Source organism: Kogia breviceps, chromosome 11 (assembly GCF_026419965.1).
Source record: "Kogia breviceps isolate mKogBre1 chromosome 11, mKogBre1 haplotype 1, whole genome shotgun sequence".
NCBI classification, from domain to species: domain Eukaryota; kingdom Metazoa; phylum Chordata; class Mammalia; order Artiodactyla; family Physeteridae; genus Kogia; species Kogia breviceps.
In genome coordinates this window covers 39,887,359-39,906,386 of record NC_081320.1, presented here as the reverse complement: position 1 = coordinate 39,906,386, position 19,028 = coordinate 39,887,359, and the positions used below count along the sequence as shown (strand labels likewise).

The 19,028-nt window shown below is 47.8% G+C and overlaps 1 pseudogene; it reads right to left on the bottom strand.

Moving 5' to 3' along the window:
• Nucleotides 1-1,187: 1,187 nt before the first annotated feature.
• Nucleotides 1,188-1,296, bottom strand: LOC131766004 (5S ribosomal RNA; annotated as a pseudogene).
• Nucleotides 1,297-19,028: the final 17,732 nt, after the last annotated feature.

Below are 19,028 nucleotides of genomic sequence, written 5' to 3'. Positions count from 1 at the left end.
GGTACCCATTCCATGGGTCCCAACTCTCCAGGTTCAAGGGAATCTTCCTACAGCTAAAACATGCATGGGAAACTCATAGGATGGTACATTGTGTGATCGGGAAATGTTTATAAAACACATCTCATTTTTCATCCCTGGTGCTAGGGTTTGCCATTCCAGCCGCTTTATTAACAATCTCCGCACTTGGAGAATCAGCACCTTTATTTAACCTCCTGTTTCGTACAGTTTGCAATTTGTCCAGAGGATGAACGGGAAGAGGGGGAACCAATGAGAGACCAGCTCTAGGTGTTTGGACAGGCACATGTCACTCTAATTTCCAATCAGGAAGAAGAATTAACCAAAGGCTCAGCCTGCCCCCTGGAACCAGAAAAGGGCCTGAAGCAATCTTGTGGTTTTGCGGCCAACTCCAAAAAGGCGAGTTGAAAAATGGAGCTCAGGGGCACTGCAATTCACAAACCTGCAGTGTTATAAATGATAACAATTGTCCAAAAATATACTGAGGTAAGGAAATGAAGAGGATTTGAGATCAAGGCAGTATTGGAGGAAACAGTTTTCAAGAGGTAGATTGGAGTCGCCTTTAAAGCACCTGAAAAGCGGCAGAATTTCAACAATGATGCAGTTGGCCCAAAAGGGCGTATGCGGTTTTTTCCTGAATATATTCAGGGAAAAAACGCATAAGCCCTTTTGGGCCAACGAAACAAGCGGGCAATGCACATCAGTACTACAAAGAAGTCTCACTTCGCATCGGTCAAACGGCCATCGTGAAAAAGTGTAAAACCCAGAAATGCAGGATAAGCCATGGAGAAAAGGGAGCCTTGTTATGCTGGTGGAAGGGATGTAAATTGCAAACGGCCACTCTGCAGAAGTGTATGGTGTTTCCTAAGACATCTAAAAAACAGAGCTACAGCGCATAAGGCACTTCCACTCATGGGCGTGTATCTTAGCCCCGACCCTGCGGCGGAGTCTGGATCCGGGCCAGCCACCGCCAGAGCGTCTGGTGTGCCGCTGCCTTCCAGAGCCGCCTTCTGGCCGCCCTAGCCCCGGCCAGGCCGGCGGGGAGCGCCCCCTCTGGCGCGCGCTGTGGTGGGAGGGGCCTGAGGAGGTGGGGGCCTGCAGCGGTGCCCGGCCGGGGCGGAGGCGGCCTCATCCCCGGGCGACTAAAGGAGAAGGCGGGGCGGGAGGCAAAAAGCGTACAGCACCCAGTATTCTCAGGTGGTCTCCCATCCAAGTACTAACCAAGCCCGACCCTGCTTAGCTTCCGAGATCAGGCGCGTTCAGGGTGGTATGGCCGTACGCAGGGTTGGGGACCGCGGGCTGCCTCTTGAGGCCCAGCTTCTCTGGCGCGTGTGCCTTACCGCCAGCCCCGCGGCCAGCCCGCCCTGGCAGGGCCCCGCTGCCCGCCCAGCCAGGGGAATGGAGGTCTCGGGTACCGCGGGGTGGTGGAGGGGTTGGAGACCTCCCAGCCCAGGGCGGGAGGGACCCAGCAAACCCTTTGGCGCTTGGCGCCCCGCCCCAGATCCCGCTCGTCTCTCACAGGGATGTGGCCCCGGAACATGTCCGGGGACGTGACAGGAATCATCTTAGCCAACTCAACCCCAGACATTGTGCTCCAGGATACATGCTATGTAGTAGCACACTTCCATGACCTAATGTCCATGGGAGCAGTCTTCACTATTATGGGAGGCTCCTACACAGATTCCCACTATTCTCAGGTTTTACAGTTAACTCAGCATGAGCAAAAATTCACTTCACAAGTATATTTGTAGTAGTAAATATGACTTCCTGCAGCACTTTCTTGGCCTCTCAGGGATGTCACTACATTAGTCTGTGTGCCCTGAGGCACACACAACATGAAATATTTTGTCTTTAGGCTCATTCATCTCAGTAGCAGCAGTAATGCTAATACTCTTCATATTTTGAAAAGCATTTGCATCTAAACAAGAAGTCTTAGCAGTGGAAACTCCTACTCCTAACCTAGAATGGTTACACAAATGCTCTCCACCATATCCTATGTTTCAAGAATCCTATCTATGTAAGTGTAAAATAAGGAAGGACTCAAGTCCTTTTCAACCAGTTTCAAGCCAACACCATAACAATTATGCCTTTCTCAATAAATGAGATAAAAGTAAAAAGTAATGTAGATTGGTCAAAGTTAAATCATAGGATAAAATCCTGTTTATCACTATGGCATATAAATTTCATCTAGGTTCTCAAGATACAACATCACCGATTATGGAAGAACTTTTACATTTTCATCATCACACATTAATAGTGATTTTTAAAATAAGTTCTCTAGTCCTCTATATTATTTCACTAATATTGACATCTAAACTAACTCATATACATACAATAGATGCACAGGTAGAGAAAATGTGAACAATTTACTAGCCATTATTGTAATCTTAATTGCCCTATCATCATTGTAAATCCTCTACATGATACATGAAATGAATAACTCTTTCAAACCATAAAAAACTATGGGTCAGTAATGATACTGAAGCTACAAATACACAGATAATGAAGATTTAAATGTTGACTTCTCTGTAATCCCCACATCGGAGCTAAAACCAGGAGAATAAATACTGATAGAAGTCAACAACTGAGTAGTTAGAGATAGTCGTTGAATATTAGTTTCATCTGAAATTGTTGTACGCTCCTGAGCTGTTCCTTCTCAGGCCTAAAAAGAGCTGCTATCCCAGGACGCCTAAATTAAAGAATCCTAATACCAACAGGACCAGGCCTATGTTGTGGACAAGGGAGCTCGTTTTTGTGAGTTCAAGACTGGACAGAGTGATATGGCTGAGATATGGAGTGAATCTGGAGCCCATGGGGATGCACTTTGCAAGCTCCAGGATAGGAATGGGGCCTCTAGGGTGCCACGCCACCCACCATGCCCTCCCAAGCAGGATCTTGGCAACATTCTCTGTCAGTGATGAGGCAGCCCTAGCACTTGTCACGCCCTGATGTTGTGTCCTATGTGGGCCCCATGCTCCTGGGACCACACCCCACACTCTTCAGGTCCATGCTACAGGGTCCTTCGTGCCTCAGGAGTAGAGACCACAGAGCAAGCAGTTCCCGCCCCAACCAGCAGGAGGAGGGGAGGAGAGCAAGGGCACCAGGGGAATCTCACTCAGACAACAACAGCCCAGCGGTGCCAGTGGGGGCAGTGATGATGCAGATGAGGCACAGACCAAGAGATGGGACCAGAGGACCCAAAAGGCAGCTGGTCAGGTCCTGGCTCATCTGCACCCCGGACACCTTTGTCCCTCATACACCCCCTTCCTCATACACCCTCTCCTTAAATGCAAATTCTTCAGATGCAAACAGGCAGAGCTTCAGACTGAAAGTCAGCTCTTCCAAAATGACCCGTGAGCAAACACTGCAGGATTCCACTCCAGTGGGTGCCCTGGAGTCGACAACTCAGGGACTGAAGTGGATATGGGGGCCAGGGCAGCGGGAGGGAATGGAGAGGGAGACTCTCATGGTTGTGGAATTTGGGTTTTGCAAGATGAAAAGTTCTAGGGGTGGTGGTGATGGCTCCACGAGAAAGTGAATAGATCTGATGCCTCAGAAACGTGCACTTAAAATGGTGATGATGGTAAAGGGTACGTGACGTGTTTTATTTCACTTAAAATAAATACTTAAAATTATGTCTTGTTAATTGAGATTCCATTTTGACTCCTCTTCATCACAGATGTTGGAGGCCCAGACACAGTCTCCTACCTTAGGGGCCATCACGGTACCCTCACAGAGCATGTGGGAGACCATTCTTAGGGGGGGCGCTAGTCTGTGCTCAGCTGACCTCTGTCCAGGGGGACCCAGGCCGTGGTGACCCCCATAGATTAGGCATATGATATGCTATGATATTAATAGGATACCACCAAGTGTTGTCACTCACCAGAACACAGAGTAGCAGCACACTCAAACATGACTGACCTCATATGATTGTGACCAGATTAAGAGAAGTAAAGGAACCACAGGTTAACTAGGGCAACACCGTTAATGCAGTTTGGAAATCTCAAAGGGGACAGGACGCAGTGCAGGCAAAGAGCACATATGCAGTCTCCCCGTACATGTGATCCTGACCCATGAAGATGTGGTAAGACGCACACAGTCCCCGCACCCTATACCTGGGGTCACACACCCACACTCACCAGGGTGACACACCTCCCCAGACCCTGCACCTAAAGTCACACCTTCTCTCTCAACAGGTGACCCCTCCTCCCCAGACACCTCCACCTGGGTCACATGTCCATAGTCCCAGGGTGACCTCACCTCCGCAGACCCTGCACCTGGGGTCACACGTCCCCTTGGTCAGGACACCATGGCTCTGCTGGTGGCTCCCCTAATGTGGAAACAAGCTGGGTTCCTGGGACCTCCTGGGATGGGAAAAAGTGTCAGGTGGGTCTCCTCTCACCACACTTGTCCCAGAGAACTCCTCTTTTCCCTTTGGTTCTGTGTGATTTTAACTGTTTTTAAAGCTTTCATGCTAGAGTTGAAAACACGACCTTGGTGCTGGCAGGCTCAGTCCTTTCTCGTCTCACCTACATATTGAGAAAACTCACAGGGCAGCAGGGCTGAAAGCCAAGGGGCAGCTCTGGACACTGCTGAGTAGGGACAGTAGACTGGAAGGAGAGGTCAGCAGCAGCCTCAGCTGTTACCCATCGGCCTTTTGCCCACTCTGAGGTATCCGGCAATCAATTCACCAGCTAAACCTGCCTCTCTATGCACCATGTACATGCTGGTGAATTGGAATTATTGCCAGGTAGCCCTCCTGAGGATTCTCCACGAGCCCCAGGGAAGGTGAGCCTTGCAGGGATTAAGACAAAGGCCCCGACCATAGCACTGACCCTTGGGAGGACCAGGTCACCACACTCAGAAGAGAAGCTGTTATGTAGACAAGCCCACCTCAGCTCCAGACCCCGGACATCTAAGCACTGACCTTCAGATGCAGGCATGGAGCTTCCCAGTGCTGAGGCCAGGCCGGGTCTCTACCCAGGTCCCTATAGTCCTAGCACAGACATGGTCAGGTCGAAATGTTCTTATCATAGACAACACATGGTTAGCTCTAAACATAATCAGTAGACGGGACATGCAGAGGTCTAAATGTACCACATAGACAAAACTTGATCATGTTTAAACTAGCTTAGGGCTGATCTCATAGGAGGTACAGATCATACACATGGGTCTCTCATCTTTGGACACCCACATCAGGAAACTGAACAAAATCTTTGTCATTAATCATTTCAACAGGCAAAACAGAAATGTTACCAATTTCTCTGGCCACCTGATGGTCAGGATCCACGGGTGAGCCGTGAACTTCTTCTTATAGTGCAGCCCAGTCTGCTGCAAGGACAGACAACAAGTGGCCTGATTCCAGACTCCCAGGCTTCTAGAAGGAGGTGGCCACACTGGAAGCCCAGGCAGGACAGTCCTGCATGTTCCGGGCCGGGAGATCCGGTCTGTCCATTCCGCTGGCCGATTCCAGGCAGGGCGCTCAGGGCCGCTGAGAGCCCTGCACTCAGGTCCTGCTTCCCTGCAGCGTGTGCGTCTGTGTGTGTGTGTAGAGGAGGCGGTGGCTGATGGCTCCCATGGCTTCCGGTCAGGTGACCTCATGCCCTGGGGCTGACAGCCAGCATGGACACTGAGCTGTCTTCGAGGGGAGGCACGGGGAGAAGTAGGGACACAGAAGCCATTGGAGAGGAGAACCCACCGTGGAACTCCTTGCACACTGGCTCGCCCCACCCGGGGACCCGCCTGCCCATCGTGGGCAGCAGGTCACACCCCAGCCCCCCACTCCTGAGGGCAGGGCACCTGCTCTTCCCACAGCACAGGGTCTCACATGAAGGAGACCCAGTGGGGACTGTCACTGTCACTGCCCCACTCCTGATACTGTGTTTGGGGAGAATGAACCCCCTTGACTGGGCGATGGGACCCTGTGAGGAAAGAGGTGGTGGCCCCATCCAAGTCGGGGCCTGGCTGAGAGATGGGAACACAGGAGCCAACTGCAGGGCCTGGAGGCCAGGCTAACTGGAGGGGCACCCCCAGCCTTGGCTGGGCTCTCCAACTGTGACATTGTAGCTTTAGGGGACCTGGAGCAAGTGAGTGAATGTAATGGGGGTCTAAACTGGACCCTGAATGGGGCTTAAAGAAGGTATGAAGGATGTTACTGAGGTAGTGACAGTCATTGGAAGACTAACTCTGTGTCAGGCCATCCTGCTCCATCCATTTAAATCCCTGAGATCTGTGACCTTTACGTGGCTATGCAGGATTGTTAGAGCAGGTACGTGTGGACATATCTGGAGCACAATTCAGTCTGCAACCAACTTGCAAGTGGTTCCAGCAAACACAAAGGTGTGCACCCAGGCAAGCGCAACACACACACAAACATATGCACGTGCACAGCACAAATATATTCACACACTAGCATATGAACACACATGCATGCATATGCCCATACACACACTAATGTGTGCAAGTGCACATAACTAAGCACATGCACAGCATATATATGCAAACAGTCACATGCACACGCATAGCACACACACAGGGAATAAAGTGAATCGGTAAAGCATTCATTCCTGGACACAAGTGAAGCTGACATGTATTTTTGCCTTTTCTTAGCTTTGATGTTTTTCACAATAAAAAGTTTATGAAAGGGGCTTCCCTGGTGGTGCAGTGGTTGAGAATCAGCCTGCTGATGCAGGGGACATGGGTTCGTGCCCCAGTCCGGGAACAGCCATATGCCACGCAGCAGCTGGGCCTGTGTGCCATGGCCACTGAGCCTGTGCGTCCAGAGCCTGTGCTCTGCAACAGGAGAGGCCACAACAGTGACAGGCCCACGTACCACAAAAAAAAAAATGTTTAAGAAAAAAGTTAATGGCAAATGACTTTTTTTTGCGGTACACGGGCCTCTCACTGCCGTGGCCTCTCCGTTTCAGAGCACAGGCTCCGGATGTGCAGGCTCAGTGGCCATTGTTCACAGGTCCAGCCACTCCGTGGCATGTGGGATCTTCCCAGACCGGGGCACAAACCCGTGTCCTCTGCATCCACAGGCAGACTCCCAACCACTGCATCACCAAGGAAGCCCACAAATGACTTTTGATTCATAGGACTTTCTGACGTTATTCCACAAATATTATGACAGGAGAAATGAATATAGATATTACATGTGTCCACTAATGGATGAATGGAGAAGAAAAACATGGTCTATCAATACAAGGGAATGTTATTCATCCTAAAAAGGAAGGCAATTCTGACACAGGCTGCAGCAGGGATGAGCCTTGCAGGCATTATGCTCAGTGATGGAAGATAGACACACACAAAAAGAAACAGTGCTTGATCCACTCATACAAGGCCCCTAGAGCAGTTGGAAACATAGAGACAGAAAGTAGGATGTTGAGTTCTAGGGGCTGAGGGAGGGATGATGGGGAGTGTGTGTTTAAGGGGGACTGTTTCAATTTTGCCAAATGAAAAAGCTGGAGGACGAGGCGGTCAGGTTTGCACAACAGTGCGAATTACTTCTTGACCCTGAAATGTGCACTTAAAAATGGTTAAGATAGTAAAGTTTACGTTATGTGTATTGGACCACAATTTTTAAAACTTTTATAAAACTACATGAAATAGTCCATGAATACTACAAGATGCACAACTTCTCTAACACCTGAGGGATTAAAACCATAAGAAAAATACTGTGCATACACCTACCAGAATGGCAGACATGAAAGACATAGTATCAAATATCAGCAGGATGTGGACCAATGGAAAGCCTGGTACGCAGCGGGGGAACGCAATCACTTCTGAGACAATCGGGCCTCAGATAGCGAAGTCCGTGCACAACACAGACCCGCAGTGCTCCTCCCAGCTGAACACAAACCCACCAGCCCTGCACCAGAACACATGGACATGGACTCCGCAGCCACAGGAGCCAAACCTGAAAGAACCTGAAGGCCACCATAAGCGGATGCAGAAATGAACCATGCACGCCCCTATGAAGGGATACTCCACAGCAATGGAGTACATTTTGTTTAAAGGTAGTAAAACTATAAAAATTACTTTTGAAAAAAAACTATAGACACAGATGAAAGAATCTATAGTTCTGGCACCTAGGGATTGTCAAATGCTCCTAAAAATGGATTGTTGTGGAAATGTTTATTATAAGGAAATTGACATATTCTCTAGGAAGGATGGCGTGAACGGGCCTGCTACATTTTCTACATTGAAGACATATACAGGTTTTGATTCTACTTCTGTTAAATCAAGTGGGGCTTCATTGGATTTCTGCTACTGCGGAGATAATCAAATTCGGGGTAGGGGTCAGGATAAAATTAGCTATAGGTGTTCTTGTGTAATAATTACTGTTGAAAGTGTAAATGATCCATTTATTAGAAAGACTGAGAATAGGATAACTGCTACATTACTTCGTATGAGATTGTCTGTGCTATTGTCCCTAGAGCTCCAGTGAGTGAGTATTTTGAATGTGAAGCTCATTCAGATCTGAGGATGGAATAAATGGCTAGGTGTGATATGACTAATATAAATAATATGACTACATTCATATTAATTAGTGGATAAAATATGGGAAGAGGAATTCATTTTGTGAGAGCCAGGGTTAAGGCTAGCATTGGAGCAATAATATATAAATAGATGATGTTGATGGACATAGTGGTTCTTTAAAAAGTAATTTGAATACCTCAGCAATGGGTTGTAATAATCCATGGGGGCTGATGATTTTTGGCCCTTTCTGGATCTGTATATAGCCAAGGATTTTCCATTTAGTTAATATGAGTAATGCTATGGTGAATTAAATTGGGTAATTTGTGAAAGAATGTTGATTATACACATATTCTTAAGAAGAGGACTTGAACCAGTGCACATAAAGGTTTCCGTATTACATAAGTGTCGGGCTCTGCCACCATAACAAACCCTGATCTACAGTAAGGTATGTATAAATTAATTGAATGTAGATTATATCATCATTTAGTTTGAAGACATTTTGTAAAGTAAGCCGAATTGCTCTTGTCCTTTCATACTGGAAGAAATCTGCAATAGACAGAAACCAACAAGGATGACTCCAGTGTGAACTCAGATCACGTGAGAATTTAATCGTTGAACAAAGAGAAAATTAATAGCAGTTATACAATTGAAATGTCGTGATCCAGCATCAAGGACATAAACCGTATTGCCGATAAGAACTCCAGAATACAATTCCACTGTTATCCCTAGTACAACTTGTTCCATTGATCAGTGTTTTAGAAGAACAGGTGATAAACCATTTTGACTAGTTGGTCTACATTTTAATCACTCAGAGGTGGGTTTATTCTCCAAAAAATAAATGGCGCACGGGCTCAAGACGCACCGGGTTCAGTAGTTGTGGCACTCTGGCTAAGTAGTTGTGGCCCACAGGCTTAGTAGCTCGGTGGCACGTGGGATCTTCCCGGACTGGCGATCGAACTCGAGTGCCCTGCACTGGCAGATGAATTCTTAACAACTGCAAGACCAGGGAAGTACCAGAATCGCAGTCACCCTTCTAATATACCTTAAGCCCAAAGAATCCATGGAAAACTGTTACAGAAAATAAGACAATAAAATATTGTAAGGACTCTAACAGAAGCAATAGTACTCAGTTCATATAGACACATCCCAAGCAGTTCCGAAGTATATTAAAATGGAGGCTGCAATTTAAAAGGAAGATGAATTATACCCACAAACTCCCAATCTGTCCTGAAACGTTGCAATCTGAAACCCTATTGTAGGAAGCAGAAGATTCCAGGAGACATTCTGCCAATGAAGGACTCTAAACCCTCTGGTTGGAGAAGGAATTCTGGAAGGAAGGTATCCTCACCCAAGGAGAGCAGGTTGCTATACTTCTCTCACATCATATCCCTGTAAAATTCCTCCCGATCTTGGTCCAGGCTTTCTCACTCCTCTTGAGAGAAATCAATGGCCACATCCTGGAATATCAGCAGTCCTTGAAATTAAAAGTACACATGCCCTGTGGCCACGGAAAGAGTTCATAATGTGACCCAAGAAGAAAACAGCAAGTTAAGAGAACTGGTTTTGATTTAGAAGAGTGTCTTCCATTATTCAATTATATATATATATATATATATATATATATATATATATATATATGTGTGTATATATATATATATATTTTTTTTTTTACAAAGTAACTTTCTCTACCTTATTTCTAAGTACAAGAAAAGAGTATGGCATGTGATCCACAAAACCAGTATAGAGACTATACTTATCTGGAAAAGAAATGATAAAATGATGGTTTCAAAAGAGGCATATGCATTTTTGAGTCTTTTATTTATATCAAAGTGGATAAAATGTGTGTATTTCTCAGAGAGAGAACACATGTCGAGGTAGAAATGTACCTTTCAACTCTTCACGGGTATACAAGTTCACTGGAGAGATTGTAAAAGTGCAGATTGTGTTTCAGTAGGTTCGGTGGGCCTGAGTTTTATTTTTTTAACAAGCTCAATTTAAACTAGTGATGTCACAGTCTCTGATTCATTAAGGACAATTGTGAAGAGCAGAGACATAATTAGAAACGTAAAAATTCATATTTAACTTTGAACTGAAAGAGTTTTATGGATTTTACACATTTAATAGGATAGTTAGCACAGCAACAACAATCATTTGTGAATATTTACTATAGACTGTATCTTTCTAACATTTTTGTGTAGGATTCCAGGAAAAAGGCCTGGGCTGTGGCCACAGTGGGCGGGGCCCCAGGCCGGGCACCTCCAGGACCCCGGATGGGGCCCCGCAGTCCTGGTGGCTCCTGCCCTGGGCGCCCCCCTCCCTCCCGGAAGGCATCAGGTCGGAGGGCCCCATCCCCTGCGCCCAGAACAGAGCCAGCGTTTCCGCAGAGCTGGAACTCCCTGCTCGGGGTGTCTTCCCTCAGCCGTCAGGGAACTGCCCTGGAGCCTGAGGGGAGTGCGGCCTCACTGAGGCTGCCGGCTCTGAAGGGGCCCTGGCAGATGAAGTCGCGACAGTCGTGGGGACGGCGGGCCGGGTAAGTGGGCGCGGACCCTCCGCCTGGTCCAGTGCCCGGGATGCCGCGCAAGACCAGTTTCTGAGGGGCAGGGTTTTGCTGCCACCCGCTGCTGCTGTGCAGAAAGAGCTGACCCCAGCGTCTGGTCCCAGGAAACTTTGGTCCCTCCTCTCGCCCCCACCCTCGGCCTGGCTCACGGGGTCTTGGGGACGTGGGGAGGGGCTCGGCCTGAGCGTCCTGAGGGGAAACGGGGCAAGGGAGGTGCAGGTTCCGGCTGCGGCCGAAAACTCCTCCGGAGGCTCACAGGCCCCTTATTCAGCGGAGCCCCTCTGCACTCCTTCCTCCCTGAGCTAAAGTACCCTGGGGAGCAGGCAGGGCGGGGGACTGGCACAAGTAATGGGGAACATCCAAAGGTGATTGTTAACTAAGGAAAACCAGCTCTCCCAAGGTGAGGAATGCAGCGCTTTTCTTTGTATGGGAAGATGCCAGAGTCTGGGCTCACTGAAATCCTTCCTTTGATATGCACCTCAGCTCTCTGGGGCCAGTATTCTGTATTTGCATATGCTGAGTTCCTCAGGGCCAGCCAGCTCCCATTGGAGGGCTGCAAGTGCTGATGACTGTGAGGTCCTTTGTTTACTGAGATGGCAGGGAATATTCCCTTTCTCACAGGCTTGAGGGGCAGACAGTAAAAAAGAGTCAGAGAGTCTCACTCGGCATGTACTTTGGTTTACATATAGGTAATATTTATACTTAATTGTGCTAATAGAGTTTCTCAAGTCCAATCACCTTGTACGCCTGCCCTCTAGGTATTAATTTCAGCAATATCCTAAGATAAACGCTTATAGAATTGACTTAATCCAGTTAGATAAGATAATAATTTTTAAAGGAAACCCAATAGAAATATAACAACGAAAGCTTTACCACTAAAGGCTGGGTCTGGAACAACGTAAATAAATGTTCCATTGTTAAAATAGTGAAAGATGTATTCAATAGAAATATCAACAAAAATGACAAATAGTAAGGGTAGCAGAATGATAAAATGTTCTATCTTTATCATTCAAGTGGCAGAAAATCATTTATTAGTAGGCACTGGGGCCAGAAGATGCCTGAATTTATATCCTAGGCATATTTGTGCAGTTGTTTCAACAAGTAACTGAAAGACAAAATGGAAAAACAAGGAGGTTTGTGCCTGCGATCATGTTGATGTGAAACCAGGGATGGCCACCTTGTGCCAGGTGAGTTAAGTTTACCTGGCAGGTAGGCCACAGAGCTCCTGAGAAGTCAGGGTTGGAAGTTTTCTGCTGGGTGCCCCTTAGGTTCTGTGACTCGATTGATTGTGAGTCATGTTTCGGGAAAGACCTGATCACAGGAAAAGGGTGGGAACAGAGTGATTTGGGGAGCAGCTAACCACATTCATCACAGCTCATGGCCTGAATGAATTTTACAGAAACAGGAAAAGAAATGCTTCTTATGGAATCAGAGAATGTGAGGGCTGGACAATCCCAGAAAATGAGGAACACCCATCCCATTTTCCAGATGGGCAAACAGAGGTCCAGCAAGGTGAAATCCCTCACCAAAGTTTCACCCGTCTCTCCTCCCCACTACCTGGTTCATGAAAGCAGGACTCTTCCTGTCTTGATCACTGCTGAACCTCCAAATGGGCCAGGCATCTAGCGGCTGCTCCAAAAATTTCTGTTGACTGTAGGAACATTGCTGTTTCTTTCTTTCTCACTCTTATTCAGGATTGGGCCAAGAACTCCCCAGGTTGCAATGTAATTGGATAAATGTAGATATTAGTTGAGTTTTGTTGTGATGAGGACTTAGGCTATGAAGGTAACAGACTTGGTTCATAACTCGGTTCTGTCACTGAAGAGCTGTTTGGCTGTGGGAAAATTACTAAACCTCTCTGAGCTTATTTCCTCATTTGTAAGGTGGGGATAAATCTACCTGAGCCAGCAGAGCACCTGCATGAGAGATGTGCACGAAATATCGGTCTTTCTCACTCTCCCACGGCATCTCTCTGTTCTTCCCAGAGAAGTTGTATAGAAGGATATAATTCTTTTAAAAAATAATTAATTAATAAATTAATTTTTGTCTGCGTTGGGTCTTCGTTGCTACGTACGGGATTTCTCTAGTTGCAGCGAGTGGGGGCTACTCCTTGTTGTGGTGTGCGGGTTTCTCACTGCGGTGGATTCTCTTGTTGCACTTGTTTTAGAGCACTGGTTTTAGAGGTGTGGGCTTCAGGAGTTGTGGTCTGCAGGCTCAGTACTTGTGGCGAATGGGCTTAGCTGCTCTGCGGCATGTGGGATCTTCCCAGACCAGGGCTCGAACCCATGTCCCCTGCCTTGGCAGGCAGATTCTTAACCACTGCATCACCAGGAAATTCCCAGAATCGAAGTTTCCCTTCTAATATACCTTAAACCGAAAGAATCCATGGAAAACTGTTACAGAAAATGAGAAGCAATAGTACTCAGCTCATAGAGACACATCCCAAGCAGTTCCAAAGTATATTAAAATGGAGGCTGCAATTTAAAAGGAAGATGAATTATACCCATAAACTCCCAAACTGTCCTAAAACGTTGCAATCTGAAACCCTATTGTAGGAAGCAGAAGATTCCAGGAGACATTCTGCCAATGAAGGACTCTAAACCCTCTGGTTGGAGAAGGAATTCTGGAAGGAAGGTATCCTCACCCAAGGAGAGAAGGTTCTTATACTTCTCTCACATCACATCCCTGTATAATTCCTCCCGATCTTGGTCCAGGCTTTCTCACCTCTCTTGAAAGAAATCAATGGCCACGTCCTGGAATATCAGCAGTCCTTGAAATTAAAAGTACACGTGCCCTGTGGCCACGGAAAGAGTTCATAATGTGACCCAAGAAGAAAACAGCAAGTTAAGAGAACTGGTTTTGATTTAGAAGAGTGTCTTCCATTATTCAATTATATATATATATATAGATATGTATACATATATATAATATATATATATTTTTTACAAAGTAACTTTCTCTACCTTATGTCTAAGTACAAGAAAAGAGTATGGCATGTGATCCACAAAACCAGTATAGAGACTATACTTATCTGGAAAAGAAATGATAAAATGATGGTTTCAAAAGAGGCATATGCATTTTTGAGTCTTTTATTTATATCAAAGTGGATAAAATGTGTGTATTTCTCAGACAGAGAACACATGTCGAGGTAGAAATGTAACTTTCAACTCCTCATGGGTATACAAGTACACCAGGGAGGTTGAAAAAGTGCAGATTGTGTTTCAGTAGGTTCGGTGGGCGTGAGTTTTATTTTTTTAACAAGCTCAATTTTAACTAGTGATGTCACAGTCTCTGATTCATTAAGGACAATTGTGAAGAGCAGAGACATAATTAGAAAGGTAAAAATTCATATTTAACTGTGAATGAAAAGTGTTTTATGGATTTTACACGTTTAATAGGATAGTAAGCAAGCAACAACAATCATTTGTGAATATTTACAATAGACTGTGTATCTTTCTAACATTTTTTTGTAGGATTCCAGGAAAAGGGCCTGGGCAGTGGCCACAGTGGCCGGGGCCCCAGGCCTGGCCGCACCTCAAGAACCCCCGATGGGGCCCTGCAGTCTTTGCCCAAAGTAATGAACAGTTGAAAGTCAAATGTAATACTTCATCAGACGACGTAAAAATGCTTGCACGCTGGCAAGGATTGTAGAGAACACAAATAGACCCAGGGCAACCTTTGCCAAAAGAGAATAGTGTGCTCAATGTATAGCCATAGCTCTTTTCCACATGAGCAAACAGTCAGGAGGATAAAAGAACTTGGTCAAACTCACACAAGTAAGTAGGACAGAATGTGGTCTGTCTGTCCTAAGCGTTGTGTTCTTTAACCACCAGGCTAGCTTTTCTCAGATCTGATTCATGCATACTGTAACCATATAGCTCTGTTTGCCTTGAATCTTCCTTGTTTATAGGTATGCCTGCTGCCGTTTTAAATACGGCCCACTCTGACTCCCCAAAGAAAACGAGAAGGCACAATCATTTGGTCACGATATACATGGAGCACTGTGCTGGGACTACCCAGGAAGCTTATTTAAAAAGTGCAACTTAGGGCTTCCCTGGTGGCGCAGTGGTTCAGAGTCCGCCTGCCGATGCAGGAGACACGGGTTCATGCCCCGGTCCGGGAAGATCCCACATGCCGCGGAGAGGCTGGCTCTGTAGGCCATGGCCGCTGACCCTGCACTCCGCAACAGGAAAGGCCACAAGAGTGAGAGGCCCAAGAACCACACACACACACACACACACACACACACACACACACACACACACACACACACACACACACCTGGCAACTTCCTGAGCCCTACTCCACATCTAGATAAGTTTTCTGAGGGTTGTCTCAAGAATCCAGGTACAAGTCTTTTTAAGTGCTTTTGTGGAACTCCCCAGGTGAGTCTCTCACTCTCCTAAGTTAAGAAACCATTTATTCGGCCTCCCCCAGATGCCCAGCCAGGTCCTGTTAAGGTTGGAGTCCCCGCACCACATCACAGGGATGCTCCCAGCCAAGTCATCTCTGGAGCCTTGGAGAAGCTGAATGGTCTCATGCTGGCCCACCTGCCACGACAAACCTCCTCCAGAGCATTCCCCTTCACACTTCACCTTCTACCACTCCCAAAGGCAGTCTGCTCCAATGAGGCCTGACTTCGTCTGTCCTAACGGGTACCCGCTGATTCAAGCACTTTAGGAGAACAAGGTGCTATGCTTCTCAACCAGGGTGGCCCAACCTCTAAAATGGTAGTCCAAGCAGTCTCTACATCCTGGGTACATCCCCTCTGCAACAGCCCAAGTACACGAATGTCCCATCTTTGCTTTCTCAAGGTCGGCAACAGGGAGTCCCCTCCTAAAGAAGGTTCTCTCTCATTGCCACACTATCCAAGGCTGCCCCAAATGTGCTTCCTCCCTGTGGGCCTGCTCAGGCTAAGGGCAGAGTCGTCTCTTTCCTTCTCTGAGACGGACCAAATCGTCTTAGTAACACCTCTTCACGGTGTTGACCATGTCTTTCACGGGGGCTGCTGCTGAGCCTTTCTCTCATCCTTTCATGGTGGAGAGAGAGAGGGGATTCTAATGATTCTTACCTCTAGGGGAGAGGGCGATTGTTATGATTATGTGATCATTCTGTATAATGTCTTTTCGACAGGAATTTGTTTGGACTTTCACGTTAAAGTGGGCCCACCATTCCCACTTGGTGGTGTCATTCAGCACCCTCATTTTGCACCTTTAACATCTCTCTCAGTATCACCTTGGAAATGTTTGAAACGGCATGAGTTTGTCCTCACATTCCTATCAGCTGGGAATCCGGGGCCCCAACATGAACCTAACCATTGAGCGCAACACCTCTCCACGACCTGTGTAACACTGGGTAGGCCCCTTCACCTCTCGGGTTTTTGAAGCCCTCGGGTGTAAAAATGGGAGGGTTCTATGAATCTATATTTGGGGCAGGACAAGGTCGAGAAGAGTGTGTCTCTGCTATTCTTCTTCCAAAGTGGAATGTCTGCCCTCTCTTCCCCATGGGTCCACATGTCACTTGTCCTTCAGGCCCACTGCCAAGGAGCCTTCCCTGATTCCCCAGTCCACACAAATCTCTGCCTCTTAGGGTCAGGGCCGTACAACATAGCTGCCTCCTAACGTTCATCTTGCCTCTCAAGCCGATCTCAGGATGTGGGTCTCTCTTGCCCTCCTGTGGCCCCTGGGGCTGTGCCAGCCCACCGGCATGCCCCACGTGGGGTGTCTACTAGACTAGGGCATGGGTGGGGAGGCCCCGGTGTGAGGGCCCAGGCAGAGTACCTCTGCCTCCACCCTGCTCTCCTCCACAGAACTGCCCCTCCTCCTCAAGCCTGACCCCCAAGTCACAGGTTCCATACGATGACCTCACTGGCTAGTGAGGACCTCACAGGCCTTCTCACAGTTTCCATGGCAGTGTAACTGTGCAAACAAAGTTTGCTGCCCTCAGAGAAACTTCCCTACTGGTTCTCCACCAGAGACCAATCTCTTTGGTTGTCTGAGAGAGAATGTGTGACCGGATCCTCTACACATATTCCAAACTGTGCTCTGTTCCCTGGCTGGGCGATGCAGGAGGAACAGCGAGACCGGGCATCTGCGGAACAGGCGTGGGGTACACACAACCTCACCTGGCTGCCACGTGTTTCTGTGGCTCTTGCCCACTACGTACACCCGAGTGCTTTCCCAGATGTAAGTAATACCAGTGACCTGGGACACCTTCAGGGTCCCACAGTGCTCACTGCTGAGGACAAGTGAAAGGTCAGCCCCGGACTAGTGTGCAGGAAACTTCTGATCTTTATAAATATAGCCTTCTGCTTTGGGCTACAGGATGCTTCGATTCAGACCCTTTCCGATGGGCCGCTTAGCAAAAGACAAGTGCATTGTTGTGGAGAAGTGGTAAATGGAGCAGTTTGAGGAAGAGGCCACTCTTGAACCGCACCTTCAAACACAGGCACCTCTGTGCTGGCACGGAGACATCGAGATCGGTCCCCTCAGACACATCCCATACTGAGCTGCTGAGTACTAGGGGAGAGGGTGGTGCCATAGTCATGGGAAGGACGGAAGAACCAAGGGGCGGGGGGTGATGAAGTGCTAGTGAGACCGGAGGGCTGAGGAGAGGGTGCCCCAGGAGGCTGGGTTGATGTGAGCCTAGATATGGTACCCAGAAGCCGGGTTCTGAGTCTCCTGTTCACTCTGCCTCAGTAGTGGACCTCGTGCTACTCTAGAGACAAGGATCCCAGGGCGAGAGTTCAGTGTGTTTGAAACAGGCAGTATACATGGGGCCAAAGAGGGGTGGCCAAGGTGGGAGTGGTCCTGAACCAAGTTATATTAGATGATTGTTTTCGAAATCTTGAAAGGCATTTCCATGAAAGCCTCAGAAATGACAGACAGCAAGAAATGGTTGGTTTCTCTGTTGTGGAAGGGACAGATGGAGAGGATCATGAGTGCAATGACTTTCGGGTTCTACTGTTTTCCCTGGAAACGGTGAAGACACTTCCTCATGTGCTGCAGCCGTAGGCTCCAGGAATTGCCTTTGCAGCCAGTTTCCCTTCTCCAGGGACTCAGAGAGGTGATGGGCCAAGGCTGTGTTTTGGATGTCCAGTAGATGGAAGGTCTTCGGCCAGAAACTGGGAGAGACTTGAGAGAGGGAAATCCTGCCAGGAGACTGTGTACAGCCGAAGGGACTGATCACTTCTGATTTTCTTTGCAGCAGCAGCGGCTCCCGTTTCTCCTCCGACACCTGGTCACTACCACGTCCTCTACCGGGGATGTGAGGAAACGCAGTTGGGCTGGCACGGGGAGACCTACTGCCTGGCTGGTGGCTACCGGGCCTACGGGGACGTTCCTTTGGCCACACCAGCAAAGGTGGAAGCCGAGAAGCCAGTCCCCAGACGAGCTCTGAATAGAAAGCGTGCTCCGGAGGAGTTGGACGAAGATCTCCGCTGCTCCAGACCAAAAATCCGGCGATTGCAGGAGTCAAGCAGCTTACTAGGATTACGAGGTGCTGTGATTCTCAAGCAGAGTGGCCCCACCTCTGGGCACATCCCCTCTGCAACAGCCCAAGTACACGAATGTCCCATTTTGGCTTTTGCAAGGTCGGCAACAGGGAGTCCCCTCCTAAAGAAGGTTCTCTCTCATTGCCACACTATCCAAGGCTGCCCCAAATGTGCTTCCTTCCTGTGGGCCTGCTCAGGCTAAGGGCAGACTCATCTCTTTCCTTCTCTGAGTCGGACCAAATCGTCTTAGTAACACCTCTTCACGGTGTGGACCATGTCTTCACGGGGGATACTACGGAGCCTTTCTCTCATCCTTTCATGGTGGAGAGAGAGAGATAGAGGATTCTAATGAATTTTACCTCTAGGAGAGAGGGCGAGTGTCATGATTATGTGATCATTCGGTATGATGTCTTTTAGGCAGGAATTTGTTTGGACTTTCACGTTAAAGTGGGCCCACCATTCCCACTTGGTGGTGTCATTCAG